The sequence below is a fragment of the Nomia melanderi genome, chromosome 1, assembly GCF_051020985.1.
Source record: "Nomia melanderi isolate GNS246 chromosome 1, iyNomMela1, whole genome shotgun sequence".
NCBI classification, from domain to species: Eukaryota; Metazoa; Arthropoda; class Insecta; order Hymenoptera; family Halictidae; genus Nomia; species Nomia melanderi.
The window spans coordinates 22046963-22073926 of record NC_134999.1 but is presented as its reverse complement, the minus strand read 5'-3'; the positions used below and the strand labels follow the sequence as shown (position 1 = coordinate 22073926).

The following is a 26964-nucleotide window of genomic DNA, read 5'->3' as shown; positions in this document are numbered from 1 at the left end:
AAAATCTGAAAAATAGAATTTCCATAAAAATCTGAAAAACAGAATTTCCATAAAAATCTCAAAAACAGAATTTCCATAAAAATCTCAAAAACAGAATTTCCATTAAAATCTCAAAAACAGAATTTCCATAAAAATCTCAAAAACAGAATTTCCCATAAATTTTAAAAACAGAATTTCCACAAAAATCTGAAAACCACCATAAAATATCATTTACAACCTCAAATCGATCGAACGCTGTACACAGCAATTAATTCCACGTATTGTAAAAACCCTGCGGTTCAATTATCTGTCGAATCATTAATTCCCGAACGAAATCATCCGTCGACGGAAAGTTCGTTCGAATCAGCGCGATGGATCGTTAAAGATCGAGCCCGAGGACGGTTTTTAATTCCCGAAGCTGCGCGTTTTTACTAATTGACTTAATAATTACGAGCAACTAGACGGTGGACGTTAATTGAAACGGAAAGGGAAAAGGCATCATTAATTCACGAGTCATTGATTCGCTGGTCCAAGGTCAACTGTCTCAATGATACTATTTGCTGTGGACAGGATTATGGGAACGTTCTTGAAATTTCTATAGTTTTCAGGTGGCACAATCTAGTTATCATAATTATAATTGAGGTTAAAATTGAGATTTTAATTGTCATTATAATTGTGATTATAATTGTGATTATAATTGTAATTATAATTGTGATTAAAATTATAATTGATATTATAATTGAGATTGTAAATATGATTGTCATTATGATTGTAATTATGATTGTAATTATGATTGTAAATATGATTGTAATTATGATTGTCATTATGATTGTTATTATGATTGTAATTATGATTGTAAATATAATTGTAAATATGATTGTAATTATGATTATAATTATGATTGTAACTAAAATTAAAATTAAGATTATAATTATGACTATAATTAAGGTTATAATTAAGATTGTAATTATGATTGTAATTAAGGTTATAATTAAGATTGTAATTATGATTGTAATTAAGATTGTAATTAAGATTTTAATTATGATTGTAATTATGATTATAATTAAGATTATAATTAAGATTGTAATTAAGATTGTAATTAAGATTGTAATTATGATTATAATTCTAATTGTAACTAAAATTGTAATTATGATTATAATTGTGATTATGATTATGATTATGATTATGATTATGATTATGATTATGATTATGATTATGAATACGATTATGATTATGAATACGATTATGATTAAGTCGTAACTAGGTATGTTATTAGCATTTATTCGAGATTATTCTATCGTTTATTGAAACACTTCTTTCTGTTTGTTTAAATGGTGTAGATTGGAGGTTAGGTCTGTTAAGTTTAAGGGGAGTTAATACTTCCTCGATTGAAAATTTTGACAGTTTTTGTGATACTGACAATGCAATGAAAAAACATTTTTAAAAATCTGAAAAACAGAATTTCCATAAAAATCTCGAAAACAAAATTTCCACAAAAATCTCAAAACCCCCATAAAATATCATTTATAGTTGCAAATATTAAATGGTTTTATATAGCAATTAATACTACTTAATAAAACAAAAATTCTATTTCTTCAGATTCTTATACATTTTTGAATTCGAATTTTCTAGAAAAAATTAAACTAGAAAATTCGAATTTTCCATAGAATCCAACTAAATTTCCAAAATCGTTACTTAAAAAAATCCACTTACACCATTTTCAAAACAAACGGTCCAAGTGCAACCGTTAAACCATTCCAAACGTTTGCAAAACAGAACTTTTGTAAAAATTCATTCATATTATTTATCATTCATATTATATAACAATTAATTTTACTAGAACAAACAGAAATTCTTTTTTTTAAGATTATTATAAAATTTTGAACTTTGAATTTCAATTTTTCAGAAAATCCAACTACATTTTCCACAAAAATCTCAGACCACCCATAAAATATCATTTATAACCTCAAATCGATCAAACGCTTTTACACAACAATTAATTCTCACTATTTTTCCACTCTTATGAAATTTCAAATTTGAATTTTCCATAAAATCCAACTAAATTTCCAAAATAGTTACTTAAAAAAATTCACTTACACCATTTCCAAAATAATTAAAAAAATCCCCTTACACCATTTCCAAAGTAGTTACTCAAAAAAATCCACTAACACCATTTTCAAAATAAACCGTCGAAATCCAACCGTCAAACGATTTCAAACGTCTGCAAAAATCCCACTTCGATTCGAACAAGAAAGAGCTAAACACTGCACGTAAACACCACACGCACCGAGCATCTGGAAATCGAATCGCGCAGAAACAAACGTATCGCGTCCGCCGAGACGAAATAAAGGAAAACGGGCTCGTTATTAGCGCAAGGTGGTTATTAAAGATTCCGCTCGATTTGCTCGGACGGTATAAATCAGGTCGCATAGCAATCATCCCGAGTTTATCCTCACTGTGAGCCGTTTATTTTTTTTTTTTTATATTTTTTTCTCTTTGTTCTCTATTAGCGAGAGCATTTAACTCGCAGTGTGCGGATGAGTAATCCTGAGACTAACCGGAATGCAGGCGCGATGGGTCGATAACGGTGTGTAACCTTCGGTGCGTTGGTGAACGTTTGGAGATTATTTCGAAAGTTTTGGCGGGAAGATGTGAATTTGAGGAATTTCGATTGGGAAGTAGAGTGAGTGAGATTCATTTTAGGGTTGAAATTTTTATTATGGACTATATTATATAATGACTTTTGATTATGAAATATATTTTATTATGAATTTTGATTATGAAGTATATTTTATTATGTATTTTTATTATGAATTATATTTTATTGTGAATTTTTATTATGAATTATATTTTATAATGTGTTTTATTCTAGATTAAATTTTATTATTAACTTTACTGCAGATTATATTTTATTATCAATTTTTATTATGAATTATACTTTATTATGAGCTTTATTGTAAATTATATTTCATTATAACTTTTTATTATAAATTATATTTTGTTATAACCTTTCATCATAAATTACATTTTATTTTATACATATATCATAGTTTATTTAAAATCGACTGAATTAAATTATGTAGTCACATTTTTAGAATGTTCTTTTAAAAATATGTATTGTGATATAATTGCAAAATAAAATTGTTCAAAAAGTTATATTATTTTCCAAATGTTGAAAAGTTTGAGGTTATGAGCTGTTATGTACTCACATTTTTAGATTGTCCTTTTGAAAAATACATTGTAACAATCAGATCAGAAATTGATCAGAAAGTTATATTATTTTCAAAAGGTTTGGAAAAGTTTGAGGTTATGAGCTGTTATGTACTCACATTTTTAGATTGTCCTTTTGAAAAATACATTGTAACAATCAGATCAGAAATTGATCAGAAAGTTATATTATTTTCAAAAGGTTTGGAAAAGTTGAGGTTATGAGGTGTTATGTAGTCACATTAAGTATTTAATTTTTATATGAATATTATACTACAAATACTATCAATATTTTATTACAAATATTTAATATGACTATTGTGTATTTTAAATAGTATCAATGTATTACATAATTTAATATTTAATATGAATATTGTACTACAAATACTATCAACATTTTCTCACAAATATTTAATCTTAAATATGAATATTGTACTATAAATATTTAATATTTAATACAAACGTTCTACTATAAATATCTAATATTTGTTATAAACATTCTACTACAAAAATTTAATATTTAATATAAACATTTTACTGTACATATTTAACATTTAACATAAACATTCTATTCTAAACATTCACAACAGAATAAACGGTTAAATCCGTTCCGGCAAATTAGATTTCACGATCACTTAACCTGCACTGGCAAACGGTACGTATCGGTCCGCTCACTTTCCGTGTTTGTTTTCGCGAAATTAATCGGCGACCGCTCCGCGAGAGATCCGTTGCTCCATGGGACTCTAACCTCACTTCGAGTCGTCGCGGTGATTTATGCGCCGGCGCATGAGCAATTGCCTATCGAGGACTCCTCGATGACCCGGCAGGCCTCGTATCGTTACTCGTCCGGCTTTAGTTTCGATGGGCTATTTCGACGGAAACTGATTACCGTAATTAGGAATCAATCTTTGTTAGGCGAGTTGGTTGGCAGAGTTGATTGGTAGCTTGTGGATATGGTTATCTGTGGAGTTTTGTTATGATAGCTGGTATGGTATGTTTAGTAATTAATTGTAATTAATATTTATTTTTTATTATTGGAAGGTTATTATTTTTTAAGTATTATGTGTTAGTCAGTAGTCAGGGATCAATCTGTAGTTTTTAATATTTGTTTTTTTATTGGTAGGTTATTATTTTGTAATTATTATTTGTTAGGTAGCAGTCAGGTATTTTTTTATTGGTAGGTTATTATTTTGTAATTTTTATTTGTTAATAATCAGGAATCAATCTTTGTTAGGTGACTTGGAGTTGGTTGGGTAGATAGTGGATATGATTATTAGTGAAGTTTCATTATAGTAACTGGTTTAGTATCTTTAGTAATCAATTGTAATTAGCTTGTGAATGTTGTTATCAGTGAAGTTTCATTATAGTAGCTGGTTTAATATCTTTAATAATCAGTACAATTAATATTTATTTTTTTTATTGACAGGTTATTATTTTGTGACTATTATTTGTTGTTCATAAAATTCTAAAATAAAATTATTCAAAAAATTATATTATTTCCAATATATTGAATAATCTGAGGTTATGTGTAATTATATAATCACATTTCTGAACTATCCTTTAAAAAAATAAATCCTTCTTTTATACTTATAAAATTCCAAATTAAATTATTTAAAAAATTCCATTACTCATCATACTTAAATTAAATACTTTTCCATTGCAAAATTATACTTAAAATTAAAAAACACATCCTTCTTTTACATTTATAAAATACCAAAATAAAATTCAAAAAATTCTATTACTCATCACACTGAAATCAAACACTTCTCCAATGCAAAATTATACTTTTAAAAAATAAATCCTCCTATATTCGCAAAACTCCAAAATAAAATTCAAAAAATCCCATCACTAATCACATTGAAATCAAACACTCCACTACAAACTGTCACGTCCCCATCCACACACACATTCCAAGAAAGCAGCCGTGTCCCGACGCTCTTCCCGGTAATCCAGTGGCTCTGCCCTCCGCCATAAAAAACATCGATCGGCTAGAGACGCTCGGCGTCGTGTCATCAGATCGCCGGCGTTTTTGCGCGATCGTGCGTCTTCATTTCGCGTACGCGTCCCGCGCGGAAACCCGAGCGGATTTCTGGCGGGTCTAGGGTTCGTGTCCGGTAACACGATCGCCGAGCGGGGCCGCGCGGCGCGCTGCTTCTTCGTTGGGTTACCGTGTTCCTGGTCTTCCGCGTTGTTGTGGGACTAGTTAGTATAGTGGGGAATTGAAAGAGTTTTGTTGTTTTTGCGAGGAAAATGAAATTATTGAAAAAGTTGTATTAATGTAGTGGAAAATTGAAAGAGTTTTGTTGTTTTTGTGAGGAAAATAAAATTATTGAAAAGTTATATTGTTTTCTAAATGTTGGGAAATTTGAGGTTATGAGCTGTTGTTATGTAGTCACATTTGTATATTATCGTTTTAAAAAATACACTCTTCTTTTATGTTTAAAAAATTCCAAAATGAAATATTGGGAAATGTGAGTTTATGTAGTCACATTTCTAGATTATTCTTTTAAAAATGTATATTGTGATATATAATTGCAAAATAAAATTGTTCGGAAAGTTACATTATTTTCAAAATACTGAAAAATTTGAGGTTATATTTAAGTATGAAATCTTGATCGAACTCCCCAAGAATCAACTAATTGACAAAAAAAAGAAGTGTGTTTATGGAAGCACTCACCAATTTCAAAATGAGCGTCAATGTCTTAATAAAAATCTGTGCCATTCGTGACCCGTAACTCGAAACGATATTATATTATAAATTTTTATTATGAACTATATTTCATTATGAATTTTTATTATGAAGTATATTTTATGAATTTTAATTATGAACTTTCATTATGAAGGATATTTTATTATGAATTTTGATTATGAATTATATTTTGTTATGAATTTTAATTATGAATTGTATTCTATTTTTTATATCTTATATTTATATTTTAATATTTCATTTAAAAAATTAATACAATTCATAAACAAAATACCACCGAAATTTTCGTGGCACAAAACATGTTAAAAAAAATCTGTGCCATTCGTGACGCATAACTCGAAACGAAAGACCAATTTGCTGTTATCGATATTCAATCGGCAAGGAGAACGTATGTACATTCATAATGAACAAAAAGTTCTTTTGAACAATGCGGTAATTCTAGCCGCAGTTATTACGAAAGAAAATTATACGTCGAGGAGTTGATTGAACTCAATATAAAAACTGTGCTGAAACTAAATGTATGTGGATCGAGGAAGGGAAAGGTAGTAGTAGAATAATTATGGGTCACCGTGTATAGTTGGTATGAATTGTACACTGAAAAAACGAAAGTTTATGTTTTTTCTATTTTTAATTTCTAAATCAATAAATAATTCTTTTTGTGTAAAATGTTAATAATCGATTAAGAATTAGTGTTTAATAATTGATTAAGAAGTAATTTTAAATAATTGGTTAAGAAGTGATTTTTAATAATTGATTAAGAATTAATTTATTAATAATTGATTGAGAATTAATTTTTTAATAAAGATCAAAATTGAGCTGAAACAAAATGTGCTTGTAGAATAATTATGGTTCACCATGTATAGTTGGTATAAATTGTACACTGAAAAAACTAAAAGTTTAAATATTCTCTATTTTTAATTTCTAAATTAGGAAATAATTCTTTGTGTTTATTATTTTAGTAATTAATTGAGAATTTATTATAATTTCTTTTATTATAATTATATTTTTCTTATTATAATTTCATTTATTATAATTTCCTAATAATTAATTAGCCTTATCACTGTCTCGCCCAGCGCATGCGCACGAACAAAAAACAGCTTAGAGGCAAATTATTAATAATATTTATTTTTATTAATAATTTTCATAATAATGAAACAGTCGACTAAGAAACATGTACGTAATAATATTATTATATTAATAATATTTCAATATCAATAATAATATTATTATATTAATAATATTTCAATATCAATAATAATATTATTATATTAATAATATTTTTATGACTAATTTTCATAATAACGAAACAATCCCCCAAGAAACATAAACGTATCGCCAGCGATTAAACCGAGTATTCGTGAATCACCGTCTCGCGGCGCGCATGCGCGCCGCGAGAGAGCTTGGGGGAGGGGCAAGGCTGCCTGGAGGACACACGTGCAGGAAGTGGCACGCCCTTCGGAATGCAGTCGAACATTGTGAACGGCCGCAAGGTAGCGAAACAAAAGAAACGCATTCTAATACGTTCGATACGCGGCGGCGGCGTGGCCCTTCGTGCCCGGACTGCGACGGCTGGTTTCACGTGATATCCTCTTGGCAGAGAGCACGGCCGAAAGGCCTCGGAATACGCACGTGTTCACGTCCCGGAAAGAAAAGTCAATGAACTGGAAACTTTCAATCTTAAATCGCAATCGACCTGTCGATTAAATTCAATTGCTCGCGTGTACGCGCTGGATGACCGTCGGGAATTTCAGGATCGATTGGATTGGAAAATTGATTTTTAGAAATTGGTCGCCGTTTGTCTTCGGTGATGTTGTTTGTGTGGTGGGAGTGTTTGTGGTTTGGTATGGTGTGATGAGAGGTTACTGGCTGTTGAATTGAGTTTTTGGAATTGCTGTGGAAATTTCGAAATTGCATTTATTGAAAATTTAGTTGATGTATAAATCAGTTGAATTGAGTTTTCGGAATTGTTATGGAATTTTCGAAATTGTGCCTATTGAGATTTTAATTGATTTATTGATAAGTTGTATTGATTTTTTGAAATTTTTCTATGGGGATTTCAAAATTGTATTTATTGAAAGTTTAATTGGTTTGTAATTTAGTTGAATTGATTTTTTGAAATTTTTATATAGAAACTTCAAAATTGTTTTTATTGAGACTTTAATTGATTTATAATTAAGTTTATTATTGCTAAATTAATTTCTCAGAGAAACATCTATTATCTTCTTCATAACTTCAGAAAAAGAAATCAAACTCATCCAAAATTAAATCCTCCTACAATCTCCCACACATACACATATCACTAACAAAATCAAAGTATCCTCAATTCCTCAAACCCTAGTCCAGCGAAGCGTTGAAATCCTTGCTCCGCGAGTATCGCATGATTGATAAATTGAGTTTATTATTGCTAAATTAACTTCCTTAATAATTTCTCAGTAGTACATGATTGATAAATTGAATTTATTATTGCGAAATTAATTTCTCCAATAGTTTCTCAGGAAAACATGCATTATCCTTTTAATTATTGTAAAAAGAATACAAGGAATGGATGATTATGAACAATTAAATTAACTTTTTCCAATTGCCATTCAATTATAAATCAATTAGAATTTATTATTGCCAAATTAATTTCTCCAACAATTTTTCAGAGAAACATCTAATATTTTCTTCATAACCTCAAAAAAAAAAACAAATCAGTATTATCAAATCCTCCAACAATTTTCCACAACACATATCACTAGTTGAAATCTTCAACAAGAGTGGCTCTACGAGTAATATACAATTTATAATTAAGTTTAAGTATTGCTAAATTAATGTCCTTAATAATTTTTCAGAGAAACATCTAATATTTTCTTCATAACCTCGAAAAGAAAAAAGAAATCACCTGGTACTTTCACTATTACCATATCCTCCAACAATCTTCTACATATTACTAAAAAATCAAAGTACCCACAATTCCTGAGACCACAGTCCAACGAAGCGTTGAAATCCTTGCTCCGCGAGTATCGCATGATTGATAAATTGAATGATAAACCGACAAGCATGATTGGCCTTCTCATCAGTGGACGGTATCTTGGCTCCATCGGGGTGGCGCATAATAAACGAACGAGAAAAAAAGAGGAAAAAGAGAGAGCGAAGGAAACGAGAGAAAAGGAAAGTAAAAGGAGGAATAAAGGCACGCGGCAAGGCTGCTTGGAGGACACGCGGACAGGAAACGGCGGGGCCCTTCGGAATGCAATTCGACGCCGACGAAATTCATTCTGAACCGTCGCCCCCTTGCTTGTACAGTGTTCAGAGCTTCCCTCTGTTTACGCGGAGCGGATTCTTTTTGCGCGGATGGAAATAAGTATGTATTTGATGTTTTGAGATAGTGGAGGTTTCAAGTTTAATTTAAGTATGAAAGTGTAAACATTAATGTTAATAAATAATTTTCAGATTTCTATATTTAAATTAAACCAAATAAATAAACTTATTGTATTTATTTGGTTTTAGTTATTTAACATTTTGAGGTACTGAGGGTTTCAGGTTTAATTTAAGTATGGAAGTGTAAAAATTGTTTATTAACATTAGTTTGATAGTTAAATTATTATAGTTAAACCTCTTTTTTCTTGATTAAAAGTATCGATACTTTGAGAATTTTTATAAACAAAAGTGTAACAATGATCGATTTGAAACTTTGTGTATGTGTTTCCTATAGTTTTATTATATTACATAATTTTTTTCAATTCAGTTCACTTAAAAATACAATTCTAATTGCCCGTGATGTTAAGGAGGGAATTTCTCTTTTCTTAGTTAAAAGTATTGATACTTTGGGAATTTTTATAAACAAAAGTGTAATAGTTATTGACTTGAAACTTTGTGCATGTGTTTGTTATAGTTTCATTATCTTACATAATTTTTTTCAGTTCAGTCCACTTAAAAATACAATTCTAATTATCCATGAAGTTAAGGGGGGAATTTCTCTTTTCTTCCTTAAAAGTACCAATACTTCAGAAATTTTTATAAACAAAACTAACAATAATCAACTCAAAACTTCATGTATGTTATTCTCCATTCCATAATTCACCACGTAAACAAACCACATAATCACCAAACCGCGTAAACGGAGAGCACACGTACACTGTTGCGTGACTTAACTGCCAGCACAAGCTGCCAGAGAAAAATATAGGGAACATAGAGAGGGAACACGTGAAAAAGGAGAAGACGAGGAGTAAGATGGAAGAGAGGGGGGAAAAAGAAGAAAACCCCTCGGAGACGTGATGCGCCTCTCGATGCGAATTCTAAGCTCCTAGGCTGACGGCCTCCGTCATATATGTAATAAATAATAAATAGTAAATATTACATAGTAAATACCCAATAGTAAATAAATAGTAAATATCAAATAAATAGTAAATAAATAGTGAATATCAAATAAATAGTAAATAAATAGTGAATATAAAATAAATAGTAAATAAATATTAAACATTAAATAAATAGTAAATGCTATTATTATTTTGCTTTTGTGTGTTGTTAGTTTTGCTGACTAAAAAAAAGGTTATGTTTTTAAATTTAATAAGGAGGCATGATAGTTTTTGGAATTGTGGATTGTAGAAAGTGACGTGTTATTTGAATTTTGCGTTGATGACGGTTAACCCCTCGACGTATTATTTACTTAGTAAGTAAATATTAAATATTAAATAAATAATAAATATTAGTATTATTACTATTGTACTATTATTATATTATTACATTATTATTGTTGTTATTATTATACTGTCATATTATTATTATTGTTATCATTATACTATCATATTATTATTGTTGATGTTATTATATTATCATGTTATTATTATTGTTGTTATCATTATATTATCATATTATTATTGTTGTTATTATTATATTGTCATATTATTATTGTTATTATTATATTATATTATTATATTGTTGTTATTGTTATTAATATTATACAATAACATACTATATTATATATAATATATATAGTATATATAATAAACTGCCAATAACATTAAAAACAACATTTGACAACCATCCGAAAAATACATTAACAACAAGCACACTAGCGAATAAAACTGACGTGAAAGAGTTAACAGGTTAGGCCCTAGTAGGGGAAAGAAAGAAGAAAACCCCTCGGAGACGTGACGCGCCTCCCGATGCGAGTTCTAAGCGCCTAGGCTGACGGCCTCCGGGCCCCCAGGGCTTCTGAAACCTACGCGAGCGCTGGCGTCCGTTCCGCGATAAGCTGCGACAGCGGTTTACAACCTTTATGCTGCGATTTGTGCTGTTTGGAGGAAATTGTGTTTGGTTTTGTGCTCGGGTTTTTGGATTTTTGCGGTTGGAGGTTTTGCGTGGACTTGGAGTTTTTGTGTGGAATTTTTGTGATTTGGAGTTTTTTTGTTTGTAGATTTTGTTTTCAATTTCTGTTGTTTAAATTTTTGTTCCTTTCAATTTTTGTTGTTTGTAGTTTTTATTGGTTACAGTTTTTGGGATTTATAATTTTTGTTGTTTATAATTTGATTCATAATTTTTGTTATTTATAATTTTTGTGATTTAGAATTTTTGTTTATAATTTTTGTGACTCAGAATTGCTGTAATTTAGAATTTTTGTTGTTTTCCATTTTTTTTATTTGTAGATTTTGTTGTTTTCAATTTTGGTTGTTTGTAGATTTGATTGTCTTCAATTTTTGTTATTTGTAAATTTTGTTGTTTGTAATTTTTGTTGTTTATCTCAATAAGAACAATATTTTGTGAAATTAATTCTAAGAGATATTGTAGAACAAAGATATTTTATTTTAATGTTTTTCAAATTGATGGGTTATGCGATGTGTAATATTAAATATCAAATTTTATAGTTTTACTGTGTGAAATCGAGTGGTGAGTGATAACGTCACATCGAGTGCAAAGGGTTAATAGATATAATAATACAGACATGTTTGAAATAATAATAACATTATTACAAAATAAACATCACATGACTAAATTTCTACTGTTACCTTAATATGTTTATTTATTTCCACATGTTACAATAAGAACATCAATTTTTTTAACAATTTCTAACCTAATTACTTTATCACAAAATAGACATTACTTCACCAAACTTGCACTGTCACCTTAATATATTTATTTATTTCTACATACCACAATATAAACATTAATTTTTATTAAAAATTCTGACACTTCCAAGCAACAACCCGTGTCTCCCATATTGAAAACCCCCAAGTCAACGATACCTAAATTCTCGAACCACGCCAGCCAGCCAAAGTGGAACGAACTGCCTCCCCGGATGGACAGTCTTGCTCGTCGTGGCTGTAATGCACTTTAATTGATAGTGACCGGCTCGGGCCCGATTAAAATTAAAGCGACTTTAAAATATACGTCCACGGCGGCGGAATCCTCGGTCCCGTCGATCTCCCGGCGGACTTTTCCCCAGCCTCTCCTTTAATTCGAGGCGGAAGACGCGGAACGCCGCCGGAGACTATTAGTGCTGGCGTGCCGGTTGGCTGGGGTGCGTGGGCATTTTTTTCCTTGCGAGCGTGGATCTGTATACACGTGGTTTGTGGGATTATTGTGTGCTGTTGTGGTTTCTGGAATTTTTTTGTGTAGGTGTTTGGTTGTATTGTATGATAATGTTAGAGGATTTTTGTGGGCGTTTTTGTGTGTGTAGTACACGTGGTTTGTGGGTTTTGTGTTCTGATGTGGTTTCTGGAATTTTGGGATTTTTTTACGTGAATGTTTGGTTGTTTTGTGAGATTGTGGGGCAGAATTTTTGTGGATGTTTTTATGTGAGGAGTAGTACACGTGGTTTGTGAGATCATTGTGTTCTGATGTGGTTTCTGGAATTTTTTTTGGTATTTTGAGATTTTTTTGTGTGAGTATTTTGGTTGTTTTGTGATATAGTGTTGGAGGATTTTTATGAATGTTTTTGTGTGAGTAGTATACATGAATTGTGGGTTCCTTTAAAAAATACACTAATCCCACAAAACTTGAAATGACATCCCACATAACCTCAAAAGAATTCTCACGAAACCACAAAAGTTACAAGGCGGATTAATGACTCTCAATGCTTATAGATTCTACACACAGGCCCACAAAATTTAAATTAAACTATTTGCAAAGTCATCCCACATACTTCTAAACCTCACCAATTCCAAAATAATAAATCTAACCTCATTTTAACAAATACACAACCCCCAAATTAAATCCCACAAAACCTCAAAAGTTACAAGGCGGATTAAAGGCGCTCACTGCTCATGGATTCCACACGCAGACCCACCAAATTTAAATAAAACTATTTTCAAAATCATTCTAATCTGTGGTAGATTTAACCTCATTTTCAAAAATACACGAATCCCACAAAACCTCAAAAGAATTCCCACAAAACCACAAAAGTTACAAGACAGATTAATAACTCTCAACGCTCATGTATTCCACACACAGGTCCACAAAGAGGTTAGGAACCCCGTAAAACGCATATTTCACTGTCGTTATTTAGTCCATGAAATAAGTAAACGCGAACGACCGATAGACGCGGCTTCTTGTCCTGAAAGGCGTTCCGAAGGCTTCAAGGAAGTCCCGTCGGATGCGTGACAACCAGCAGAAAAGGAGGGCCGCCATTGGTCCATTACGGGCTAACGCGAGGATAAAAGTCCGGCCACGCATGTGTCTTTCCTAGTTTTTCTCGGGGAACAGTTCCCGACGTCCATCCAAATGGATGATGCAGCGCGTTCCGCTCGGCGTCGCACAAAAGATTCCACCTGGCCTACCGTGATTCAACTGATTCCCTACTGTTGCAACGATGTTTCCGACGGGAACGATTCGCGCCGCTTACACCGAGCAATTAAGGGGGGACAGTCTTCTTTCTTGGATAAAAGTATTGATACTTTGGGAATTTTTATTGAGGAAAATGTAACTGTGATTGATCTCAAACTTTGTGGGTGTGTTTGTTATAGTTTCTTTGTGTTATGTAAATTTTTTCAGATCAACTCACATAAAAATACAGGTTGAATTGCCGAGCAATTAAGGGGGGAAGTTCTTTTTTCTTGGTTAAAAGTATTGATACTTTGGGAATTTTTATAAACAAATGTGTAACAATGATTGACTCGAAACTTTGTTTGTGTGTTTATTGTACTTTCATTGTGTTACATAATTTTTTTCAGTTCAGTTCACTTAGAAATACAGTTTGAATTTCCCTCAGATGATTGAAATGATAGGTGAATTTTACATTGAGTTGTAGTGATACACTAGGTGTCACCCATAAAGTATGCAGTATAAGGAGTAAGTCAACATACAATAAAATTGTAATGTATTGACTTTCTTTTTTAAATTTTTAATTTTCATTTTTCACACCAACACATTAACAACAACAGCAACATCAACAATAATACTAAATAAATATCCTTTTTATCAATTCAACCCCCGAGTTAGTTTAGATGATTTTTTTTTACATTTTTAATTTTCACTTTTCACACCAACACATGAACAACAACAATAACACTAAATATCTTTCTACCAACACAATATTTATGTCAGTTTAAATAACATTTGTTTACATTTTTAATTTTCATTTTTCCCATGTACCCACCACCACCAACAACAACAACACTAAATGTTTTTCAATCAACTCAACATCCAAGTCACTTTAAATTTGTTTATATTTTTAATTCTCATTTTTCACATATTCCAATCACCAACAACAACAACAACAACACTAAATAAACATCTTCCACAAACTCATCACTAAAAAAATTTAAACAATTCTTCACTACCCATATACAACTGCACAAAAGTACTAAAAAAAATTTAAACAATTCTTTAACCCATACACAGCAGCACAATCCTCGTCTAACAACACAATCCTAGCTCTCGCGTACCGGTACCAGGAAGAAGCTCAGCCGGGCGGAGTTATAGATGAATGAAAATCCCCGCGGACGTTACCGCGGCGCCACGTGGGCGTCTTCTTCTCCCAATCGCCCCTCCCCCCCGGCCCCGCCGCGCGGCGTTTCGTTGCGCGCGTTTCCACGAACCGGCCAGACGCTCGCCCGGAGTTTTTCGTCCCGCGGAATTTATTCGCCGGCGTTGCGTCCGCGGGGAACGACGTTTATGATGTTTATTCGACAGTGGGCCGTCGCGGCGAACATGCGGGCGGGTTCGGATAGAATCACGGAGCGCGCCGTCCGGTCGCCGGCGTTATTCAAATTTCACGATAAGGTGGTTTTTGGATTTAATGTGGGGGATGGTGGTTTTTGGATTTAATGTGGGGATGGTGGTTTTTGGAGTAATTGTGGAGAGTGTCTTGAGGTATTGTTTGTTTAGTGAGTGAATATTGAATATTAAATAAATAGTAAATAAATAGTGAATAAATGGTAAATAAATGGTAAATAAATAGTAAATAAATACTAAATAAATATTAAATAAATAGTGAATGGTAAATAGTAAATATTAAATAAATAGTGAATGGTAAATAGTAAATATTAAATAAATAGTGAATGGCAAATAGTAAATATTAAATACATAGTGAATGGCAAATAGTAAATATTAAATAAATAGTGAATGACAAATAGTAAATATTAAGTAAATAGTGAATGGTAAATAGTAAATATTAAATAAATAGGAAATAAATAGTGAATAAATAGTGAATAAATATTAAACATTAAAGAAAATAGAAAGTGAGGTGTCATTTGAATTTGATGTTGATGACGGTTAACCACTCGACGTATTATTTACTTAGTAAGTAAATATTAAATATTAAATAAATAATAAATATTAGTATTATTATTATTATATTATTGTTGTTATCATTATATTGTATTATTATCATTGTTGTTACATTATTATTATTGTTATTATTATACAATAACATATTACAATGCATATAATATATAATATATGTACTATATATAATATACTATCAATGACATTAAAAACAACATTTAAAAACTATTCCAAAAATACATTAACAACAAACACACTTGTGAATAAAACTGATGTCAAAGAATTTACAGGTTAGATCTAGTAGATGTTTTTTGAACTTTTTAAAAATTTTGAATTTTATAACTCTGTGAATTTAATCATTCTTATTGAATATTAGTGAGTGCTTTTATTAGTTATTCTTTATTAGTAAATCTTTTCATTAGTGTAATTTATTTTGAACTGTCAGGTGTAAGTAAAAATTTCAAATTTTATATTTCCCTTGTAAATTTGATGATTCTTACTGTACTGATTTTTTGAATTTTAATGGGATGATTGTAAAATGATTTAGCAGTGTGTGCTTTTGTTAGGTTATGTTTATCAGCTAACCTTTTCATTAGTAAAAATTTGAAGTGAAAATTTTTAATTTTATTACTTTGTAAATTTGATGATTCTTACTGTATTGATTTTTTGAGTTCAATTAGTGTAATTAATTTAGAACTCTCATATGAAAGTAAAAATTAAAAATTGTATAACTTTGTAAATTTGATGATTCTTACTGTACTGATTTTTTGAGTCTTAATGGGATGATTGTAAAATTATTTATCACTGTGTTCTTTTGTTAGGTTATGTTTATCAATAAATTCAATTGTCAGATGGAAGTAAAAATTTCAAATTTTATAGTTACCTTATAAATTTAATGATTCTTACTGTATTAATTTTTTGAGTTTAATTAGTGTATTTAATTTTTAACTCTCATATAAAAGTAAAAATTTTAAACTTTATAATTAGCTTGTAAATTCAATGACTCAAGAACACCCAGCACAAGGCGCCTAGAAAATCGTCGTGTTGTCGATTAGCAGTACACTCGTTAGTACACGAATATTTTCGTTCCTCTGAGCGTGGCTCTAGGCAGGGATCGTGACCACCGTCCGCAGGAATTCCTCTGGCGGCGCATTTGAATTCTATTCGCTGCACGTGCCGCGCATGCTCGCGGCCGGCAGCCACGAGGGAAACTGGATTCGCGCTGTCTTATCTGACAGCAGGTAAATTAGAGGAGGCGCATCACGCGGCGTCCGGTGGATCGATAAAAAGGGAAATGCCGGCGCGTGCCGGTTGACTCCGGGGTCATCGCGGCGCGGTCAACAGGTGCAACAGGTATTTGACGGAAGGTCGGGGACTAGGGAATATTATTGTATATAGATTGTGACGATAAATTGTAACAATGTAGATTGTAGCAACAAATTGTGACAACAAATTGTGATAATACAGATTGTGAAAACAAATTGTGACAATATAGGTTGTGACAACAAATTGCGAGATATAAATTGTGACAACAAATTGTGACAATATAGATTATAGCAATAAATTGTGACAACAACTTGTGATGATAAATGGTAACAACAAATTCTGGCAATATAGTTTGTGATGATAAATTCTGACAATAAATTGTGACAGTATAGTTTGTGATGGTAAATTGTGACGACAAATTGTGACAATACAGGTTTGTAACAATATAGGTTTGTAACAGTATTGGTTGTCACAATATTGATTATGACAGCATTGGTTGTGACAACATTGATTGTGACAGCATTGGTTGTGACAACATTGATTGTGACAATATTAATTGTCACAATATTGATTGTGACGATACATTGTGACGACAAATTGTGATAATTTGGGTTGTAACAATATAGATTGTAACAATAAATTGTGACAATATAGGTTGTTACAATAATGATTGTGACGATACATTGTGACAACAAATTGTGATAATTTGGGTTGTAACAGTATAGATTGTCAAAATAATAAATTGTGACAACAAATGGTGACAATATTGATTGTCACAATATTGATTGATCTATATGACAATATTGATTGCGACAATAAATTCTGGCATCTAATTGTGACAATATAGATTGTGATAATAAATTGTGACAATATAGATTGTGACAACAAATTGTAACAATTTAGGTTGTAACTATATAGATTGTAATAACAAATTGTAACAATATAGATTGTGACAACAAATTGTGACAATTTAGGTTGTAGCAATATAGATTCCAATAACAAATTATAACATTATATATTATAACAACAAACCACAACAATAAACTATAACAATAGACATTTCACTTTCTCCATATACTCACTACACTACTCAAACGAAACTTATCTCCAAACTCATTTCAACATTCAACACTTTCAACATTCAGCACTTTCAACATTCAGCACTTTTAACATTCAACACTTTCGACATACGAATAACCTCGAAATAAGGAATCCGTGATTCGGATTCATGGACAGGCGCGTGCCGGTTGACCCCCAGGGGTCATCTCGGTGCATCGGTCGGCAGGTGCAACAGGTATTTGACGAAAGATCAGCCGACTAGGAAATACAGCTGTGATTTATGCGTGCAGCGCCTCTGGTTTCCTGAATACTCGCCGTTCCCGTTCTCCCCCTGCGACGAGGGGGGATTTCTAATGCGCGACGTGACTCGTGTCACGTCCTCCGGGAAATTGCGTGATATGTACTCGGATGACGTTTTTTTAAGGGAAGATATGTTTTTACAAAATTTGACAGTGTGTTTTATGAAAGTCATTTGACAATGTGTTTTGTAAATGTCGTTTGACAATGTGTTTTGTAAAAGACATTTGACAACATATTTTGTAAAAGTCATTTGACAATAATTTGTAAAAGTCATTGGGCAATGTGTTTTATAATAGTAATTTGACAATGTATTTTATAATAGTCATTTGAAAATGATTTGTAAAAGTCATTTGGCAATGTGTTTATTAATAGTCATTTGACAATGTGTTTATTAATAGTCATTTGACAATGTATTTTATAATAGTCATTTGACAATGATTTGTAAAAGTCATTTCACAATGTATTTTATAAAAGTTATTTGACAATATGTTTTATAAAAGATTGTAAAATTAATTATAGGAAATGTTCAAAATTCAATTGAGTAGAAGTGATGAAACTGAGAAAAGAATTTTAGGTTAGAATGGCAAAAGATGTCTTTTGACAGGTTAGAAATAGTGTTGAGGGTTGTAGTAAATAAACTTTGTTTAGGACAGCTAGGAACTAAACTTTTATATCTCATAAAAGATTATAAAATTGAAAAAAATAAGATTATAAATACAAAAAAAAATTTTCAAAATAATTAACCAATTCCTTCTTTTCTAGAATCATGCAGAACATGTTCCAATCATTTACTTGCACAAATATCACTAGCTAAACCACAATGGTACAAATTCAAATGATATTTAAACTGCACAATCGTTTCACACTATCATAATCTCTCTTTCTTTAAATCTTCGAGCACTGGCACTGGATCCCAACAATTCTCCATTTTATTGGTGATAGCTTTTCTTGAAGTTATGCATAGAAAACTCTGCATACAAGATTATCAGGGTGTCACCTTTACAGCCGCAGCAGAACAACCAGGAAAAAACCCAGAATTTCGAAGTCTGTCATAAGCATCAAGCGTACCTTTTCAGGTTGACCATTGTATTTTTTAGAATACAACCCTTAACAGTTGTAAGTCACCTCTGACATGACAACAGCACTTTATCGCTGCGAATGATACCATACATTGAAAGCTGATAAATAATCACTCGAAACTCTTACCATTGTAATACTGCTTCATAAAATGAATCGTTTCCAACAAGAATGTTGTTCTCGCAATACTTAACCAGTTAACTGTGTTTGACAAATACACACGTCACCTTAAAACTCTTAATGGTGCTAACTTTTCCAACGATGCATCATTTATTTTTTGACAAACATGTAATTCTTCTTCGTTTTGCTTTAGTTTTCCGTTAGGATATATTTTAAGTGCATTTGGCCTGCGTTTAACGAATGTACACTTCATTATTTGATTTTATTGCACGCACAATGAGAGAATTTTCAAATTCCACGCTTAACTGGTTAATATTTTTCACACATTTGCTAGAAACGACTAAGTGAGAATCTATACAAAGCTAGCGTTCAACAAAAAATTGAAGGTTTCTCTCTAGCAGTTCTACGTTGAACAGTTGGAGCAGAATATAGGAAGTCCTGGTGCATTTCTGTCAGCATTTATCATAAATATTTATAAAGTTTATTATTTTTATAAATATAATTATAAAATCCTTTGTTCACTAAGCTGTTTGTTATTATTTCACATACATAACCTGCTTGCAACATGTATGCTTGACAGTTTTGTTTCTTCTGTTAGCGCGAGGCTCATTTCCGGCGTGGCTATCGCGAAATCACTTTGCCCAGTCCGGCAACTTCGCCAGATTAAGGAAACTAGTCGAGTGGCTTCTGACAGGTATCAAATATCCCGTAACGGCATCCCGTGCGGCTGTATTTTAATAAATCGACGCGAATAACGTGGCAGGAATAAATAATCACCGCGGACGAAACTGAGGGTACAGGTGTACCGATAAGTGTAGTAGGTAGCTTTAGGTGGCTTCTTTGCGATCGTTAGGATCGTGATACGCGAATGCACCTGGGAGTGTAATGGGGGGTCCAATTCAGTTGGGATAATGATGAAATGATGGGAAATGAGAGGAAATGAAAGGAAATGGGAGAAAATGGAAGAAAACGAAAGAAAATGAAAGAAAATAATATAAAATAAAATAATGTAACATAAAATATAAAATAATATAAAATAAAATAATGTAACATAAAATATAAAATAATATAAAATAAAATAATGTAACATAAAATATAAAATAATATGAAACAATATGGAATATTATAAAATAATATGAAAACAAAATTTAAAAAAAGGCAAATAGAACTGTTGTTATTTCGTGGTATCACATCTAATAATAAGCAACTTTACTATCAACACAAAAAAGTCAAAAATCCAACGAACCTAACCTCAAAATTTCAAAAAATTCCAAAAACTGTCATTAATCAATCTAGGAATAGAATTTTTATTATTTCTTAACATCATACCCAACAATAATTAATTTTCAACCCAAAAAGTAAAAAATCCAACGAACCTAACCTCAAAGTTTCAAAAAATTTCAAAAATTGTCATTAATCAATCTAGCGATACAATTATTATTATTTCTTTACTCTCAACATGAAAAGGCAAAAACTGAATTATTATTCATCAACCCAACAATAATTAATGTCCAACATAAAAAGTCAACATAACCAATCCAACAATTCTCGAACCACGCCCCCTTGAACTTGAGAAACCAAGAACAAAATGATCCTCCAACATCAATGTTCCATCCGGCAGCAGCTATCGCAAGATTTGTCACAGGGCGTAGACGTTTTCATTTCTGTTGGGCTCCACGAGTGCCGCGATCGAGTCGCGGATAACGCGAGGCTCGCAGCGACGCGGAATGCGTTTTGCATTCGATGGGTGTCCGAGTGTGTCGACTAGCATTTTTCTAGCTGCGCGCGCAGCCGGGTGGGGGCGCACGCAGCCGACAGGTGTATGGTCTGCAATCCATCGTCGTCTCTAATTGCATGCTGATATGCTCCACTTGGTTTTTGTTAGAATGCGATGTACCAATGTTTTAATCAATTTGTTTGATGTAATGCATGATGTTGGTTGTGTGTGTGTATGTGTGTATTTTGTTTTTTTTTGTTAGGGTGTTATGATATTAATTGAGGTTAGATGTGTTAAATATATATTCCTTGTTTAAATGAATGTGACAGTTTTTGTTCGGATTAAAATGTGTGGCTTAATAATATTTGAAGAAAATGTTAAATTAGTATTAATATTGTTTAAATATTAAATACTCATTTTTAAAATATCTACATCATATTTTTCAAATGTCCACTTTATGTTTTTCAAATGATATTTAGATCTAATATTTTATTCAGATTAAAAATTCTGGCTTAATAATATTTGAAAAAAATATGAAATCAATATTTTCCAAATATTTGAAAAAGATTTCAAACCAATATTTTTCTGCTACTAGGGTAGATAATATATTACTATTCAATATTATTTAAATATTAAATATTTAAATTGTCGTTTTAATATTTTTCTTATTTTCTTTTTTCAAATTAGACATTTTTCTTATTTTCTTTTATGAAATTAGATGTTTTTCTTACTTTCATTTTTCAAATTAGATATTTTTCTTATTTTTTTTTTTAAATTAAATATTTTTCTTACTTTCATTTTTCAAATTAGATATTTTTCTTATTTTTTTTTTTAAATTAAATATTTTTCTTACTTTCATTTTTCAAATTAGATATTTTTCTTATTTTAATTTTTCAAATTAATTATTTTTTTTCAAATTAGATATTTCTCTTATTTTCTTTTTTCAAATTATTATTATCAATATTTCAATATTATTAATATTTATCAATATCAATATTTTAATATTATTTTCAACATTTTTTTGCTACTAGGAATCTCTCCCCCTTCGAGTGTGTCGGCTATTTTTCTAGCTGCGCGCGCCGCCGACAGGTGTATGGTCTGCAATCCTTCGTTGTCCCTAATTGCATGCTAATATGCTCCAGTTCGAGTGGAAAGGACTTTTATATCGGGACCGATAAAGGTTTAATGTTGAATAATGTGGTGTATTTGTCCTTGACGTACTTGTTTGTGGAAGATTGTTGTTTGTGAATTGAGATTTCTTAGGGAAAGCTGATGGTGTTTGGTGATTGTTTACTGGAGATAAATTTATTAATATACAATAATATATATTATTCATGATATTGTATGAGTATAGTATTATACATAATATTATGTGATTGTAATATTATTCATGATAGTATATGATTGTAATATTGTACATAATATTATATGATTATAATATTATGTGATTGCAATATCATATGATTATAATATTATATGATTGCAATATCATATGATTGTAATATTATATGATTGCAATATCATATGGTTATCATATTATATGATTGCAATATTATATAATTATAATATTATATAACTATAATATTATACATAATATTATTTGTTTCTTTTGGACTGTCAGTATGATGATGGAAGGAAAGAGGTTAGGTCTAGTTTTGTGGGACGTGGAAGAGATGCTTTTCGAAATTTTTAAAAATTTTGAATTTTATTATTTTGTAAATTTGATGATTCTTACTACATTGATTTTTTTAATTGTAATGGGATGATTATAAAATTATTTCATATTTTGTGCTTTTGTTAGATTATGTTAAGTAGTTTGATAGATTTTATCTATTTAATATCTATTCTGTTTAATATAGTGGAATAAGTAGGAAAACTGGTTTGATAAATGTAAACTTAATTATATGTTTCCGTGATTATGTATTGCCAGTCCTATTATTATCACATTTTATAATCATTTTGTATATTGTTAATTAAATATGAAACTATCTATATTATATATAATACATATTCTATTATTTTTTATTATATTATATATTATTAAGCAAACTAGAAATTATAATTACTATCAATTAAATGTATTGTAATACTATTATTAATTAAATGTAATGTAATATTGTTATTAATTAAATGTAAACTATCTATATTATAATATAATAATAAAGAATATTATAATATAACATAATACAATAATACACATGAATTATTTCTCTACATTTAATCATGACCAATAAACAACAATCAATCCTTACTAAAACTAATTACTCAAATCATTTACCAGCAATGCTCACCAATACATACCCTATAATCCTCCATTGCACAGATCTCAAATTCCACCAAACGAGGTGTTAACGAAAAAACCATTGTCTGTTCCAGCTGTCCACATGAGAATCGGGAAAACCTGACGCGTTGAGGGCAAACGTATCCAGCCGAACGGCACATCACCGCTGCGCAAAATGTAAGAGATTGACCTGTTAACTGTAGAATCTTGTTCGAAAAATCTCTGATTGTATGGGCAACAAAGTTGACACGTTCGCGATGGGATGTACCACCGGTGGTACATTCTTATTTGTTCCATGGGACGCATGTACCACCGGTGGTACATGATTGGGATAAGTAGGCGCATGTACCACCAGTGGTACATGCTTGTCTGTCCCATATACCACCACTGGTACACCCTTGTCTGATGCATGGGTCGCATGTACCACCGGTGGTACATGAACTATTGTCGCGTCACAGCATTGAAATAACTGGTTACTGTAATTAACAAATTTATTTACATCTTTATATACATAAGAGAACTATTCTCTGAGGTCTCAAGTGTAACACCGAGGAGAAAATTAATACATATATAATTTCTAATTAGCCCCGCCAGATGGAAGTACGAAAAATAACACCACCCCACGGCGGGTGTTAAACAATGAATATACTTGCCAAACGCAGGAGATACGTACCTCTGATACGTGTTAATGAATTATTAAAGCAAAATGAAGAATTACATGTTTGTCTGAAGAAATAACTCATCGATGAAAAACTTAGTTTCATTTTGAATTTCAAGATGATGTGTATACTCGAACGTAGTCGACTGGTTAAACGTTTCGTTTGACTTCCTAAGAATTCGAGTTCCAGTTAGACCGCGACAGTAAAGTCGTATTCCAGTGTTACATTCTCCGCTTAAGCAAAGTAATAAACTCTAACGACTGGGTGCCTTGGGAAGCTGTCATTTTTGTTCTTGCTAGGTTAGATTGTTTCTGTCTTAACCCTTTGCAATTAGAAGATTAATTGTAGTTTTAGTGGAAAATTATAGTGTTACTGTATGTAAAATTATTTAGTAAAAAATTATAGTTTCACTATATATATATATATTTTTCAATTTCTAATGAAATATCATTTTGTATATCATTTAAATACATATTCTTCAAATATTTAGAAAATATTGGTTAAGTATTTGGTATTTTTCAAACATGTATTTTATATTCTCCAAATATTTACTTAATATTTTCTAAACATTCACTTAACATTTCTTATATCTAATATTTTATTCATATGAAAAAGTCTGGCTTAGTAATATTTGAAAAAAATTTTTAAATAATATTTTCCAAATATTTCAAAAAAATCTTAAAATAATATTTTCCAAATATTTAAAAACAATCTGAAACCAATATTTTCCAAATAATTTCCAAATATTTAAAAATAATCTTAAATCAATATCTTCCAAATATTTAAAAAAAATCTCAAACCAATATTTTCCCGCTCCTAGGAATCTCTCCCTCCATCTCCCTCGATCGCCGTCCATCGTCCGTGCCTCTCGTAGATACAGTTCGTGATTTATCGCGTCGTCGGGACGCATTAAAGTTTCCACCTGTGTTACGGCATCGTTGTGTGTTGCTGTCGAGATAGAAGCGATAGGACGCGGCGGGCCGATAACTCTGCCGACAGTAGGTCGTCGTTCAGACGTCCTAATTAAATTTTCATTTCAATCGCATTTTCGCATTTTCCCTCGACGCCGTTTCCCGATTCGCGGACACTTTTAGGTTAGGATGTCATTTTTAGTTGAGTGACTACAGAAAAAGATTTCGGAATAGTGATTTTGCAATTTTTTAGTGGAAAATGTTGTATTTGGTGTAATAATTTCAAAATAAACAATTCTAATAAGATTGAATATTTTTTTTAATGATGTGATGATTAGCAAAGCTACGATTTTCAGTGAGATCAATTTATATCAATGGGAAATATTCTAAGGTGTTATTGTTATTTGATGAATTTTGAATGGTTTTTAAAATGATTTTTCAATGATTTCTAAAATGATTTTTTAATGATTTTTCAATGATTTCTAAAATGATTTTTTAATGATTTTTCAATGATTTCTAAAATGATTTTTTAATGATTTTTCAATGATTTCTAAAATGATTTTTTAATGATTTTTCAATGATTTCTAAAATGATTTTTTAATGATTTTTCAATGATTTCGAAAATGATTTTTTAATGATTTTGAAAATGATTGAATGATTTCGAAAATGATTTGCACATTTTTTATTTTTATTTTATTTTTATCATTTTCATTATTTCAATTCTTTAGATTGATTCGACAGACACCGAAATTTGTTTGAATAGTCTGTAGATACAAGAGACAATTAGAGGAATCTCGAAGATATGTAAAATACGTCTAGCTCCCTCCCCGTCAGGGACAACAGTTAATGTTGTCAATTTGTCAGTGCTGTCATTTATTTGTTCCTCGTGGGCAGCCGACAGGTTCCTTCACGGTTTGCAGATTTTAGATACCTTAATTCCTCTTCCTCACTGCTTGATTTAGCGTTGCTCGTTAACACATGGCGTGCCGGTTCATTCTCGAAAAAAGTGCGAATGATGATTTTTCAGTGAGATCAATTTATATCAGTGAGAAATATTGTAATGTGTTATTGTTATTTGATGAATTTTTAAATAATTTAAAATAGTCAAATGTCTTATTTGTTATTTGATGAATTTTTAAATAATTTAGAATAGTCAAATGTCTTATTTGTTATTTGATGAATTTTTAAATAATTTAGAATAGTCAAATACCTGATTGTTATTTGATGAATTTTTAAATAATTTAGGATAGTAGAATATTTGATTGTTATTTGATTACTTTTTAAATAATTTTAAAATAATCAGTTCTAATAGAATTGAATATTTTTGTTAATAATGTGATGATTAGCAAAGCTACAATTTTCAGTTAAATAAATCAATCAATTGATCAATCAGTAGATCAATTTATATCATTATAAAATATTCAAATGTCTCACTTTTAGTTGATAAATTTTCAAATAATTAAAAAATAATCAGTTACAATAAAACTTTATAAAACAATTTCAATTGTTGTTCCGGCGTCCCTCATCCCTCGATTAATTACTCACAAGCTATCAAATAATGGAATGTGATTTCCAACGGAAACTACAATGTAAATTTCATATATTCATATTTCAGTGATAGGTGGCGCGTCTATGTTGTCACTGTTCCAGAGGCAACAGTGACTCTCGGTGATATTAATTTCACGCCGTAACGCTCTTGACACCTACTTCTGTTACGTGGTCCGTTCCGACCAGCTTCAATTAATTAACGTACCTATTTCGAATTCTGTTTCAATTAGTAATCATTTATACGGCGTTTAATCATTTTTCTAATTAATTTTCGAGTAGACAGTGTGTTTGCACATTTTTTATTTTTATTGTTCCGATTAGTAATCATTGATATGACGTTTAATCATTTTTGGGTGACTAGGTGGAGAGAATTTTTTCAGAGTGATTTTGTAATTAATTCTTCACAGTGATTTTCTAATTAATTTTTT

At 30.8% G+C, this 26964-nt stretch overlaps 1 protein-coding gene across 3 annotated transcripts in view; it reads left to right on the top strand.

Moving 5' to 3' along the window:
- The window catches only part of LOC116426839 (uncharacterized), a 207904-nt gene that overhangs the window by 70332 nt on the left and 110608 nt on the right, over positions 1-26964 (top strand). For all 3 annotated transcript variants that reach the window (XM_076369098.1, XM_076369109.1, XM_076369114.1), the window contains one exon: positions 23514-23595. The gene's annotated coding sequence lies outside the window, so the exon portion shown is untranslated. Of the gene's footprint in view, positions 1-23513; positions 23596-26964 lie in introns of those variants that run through there.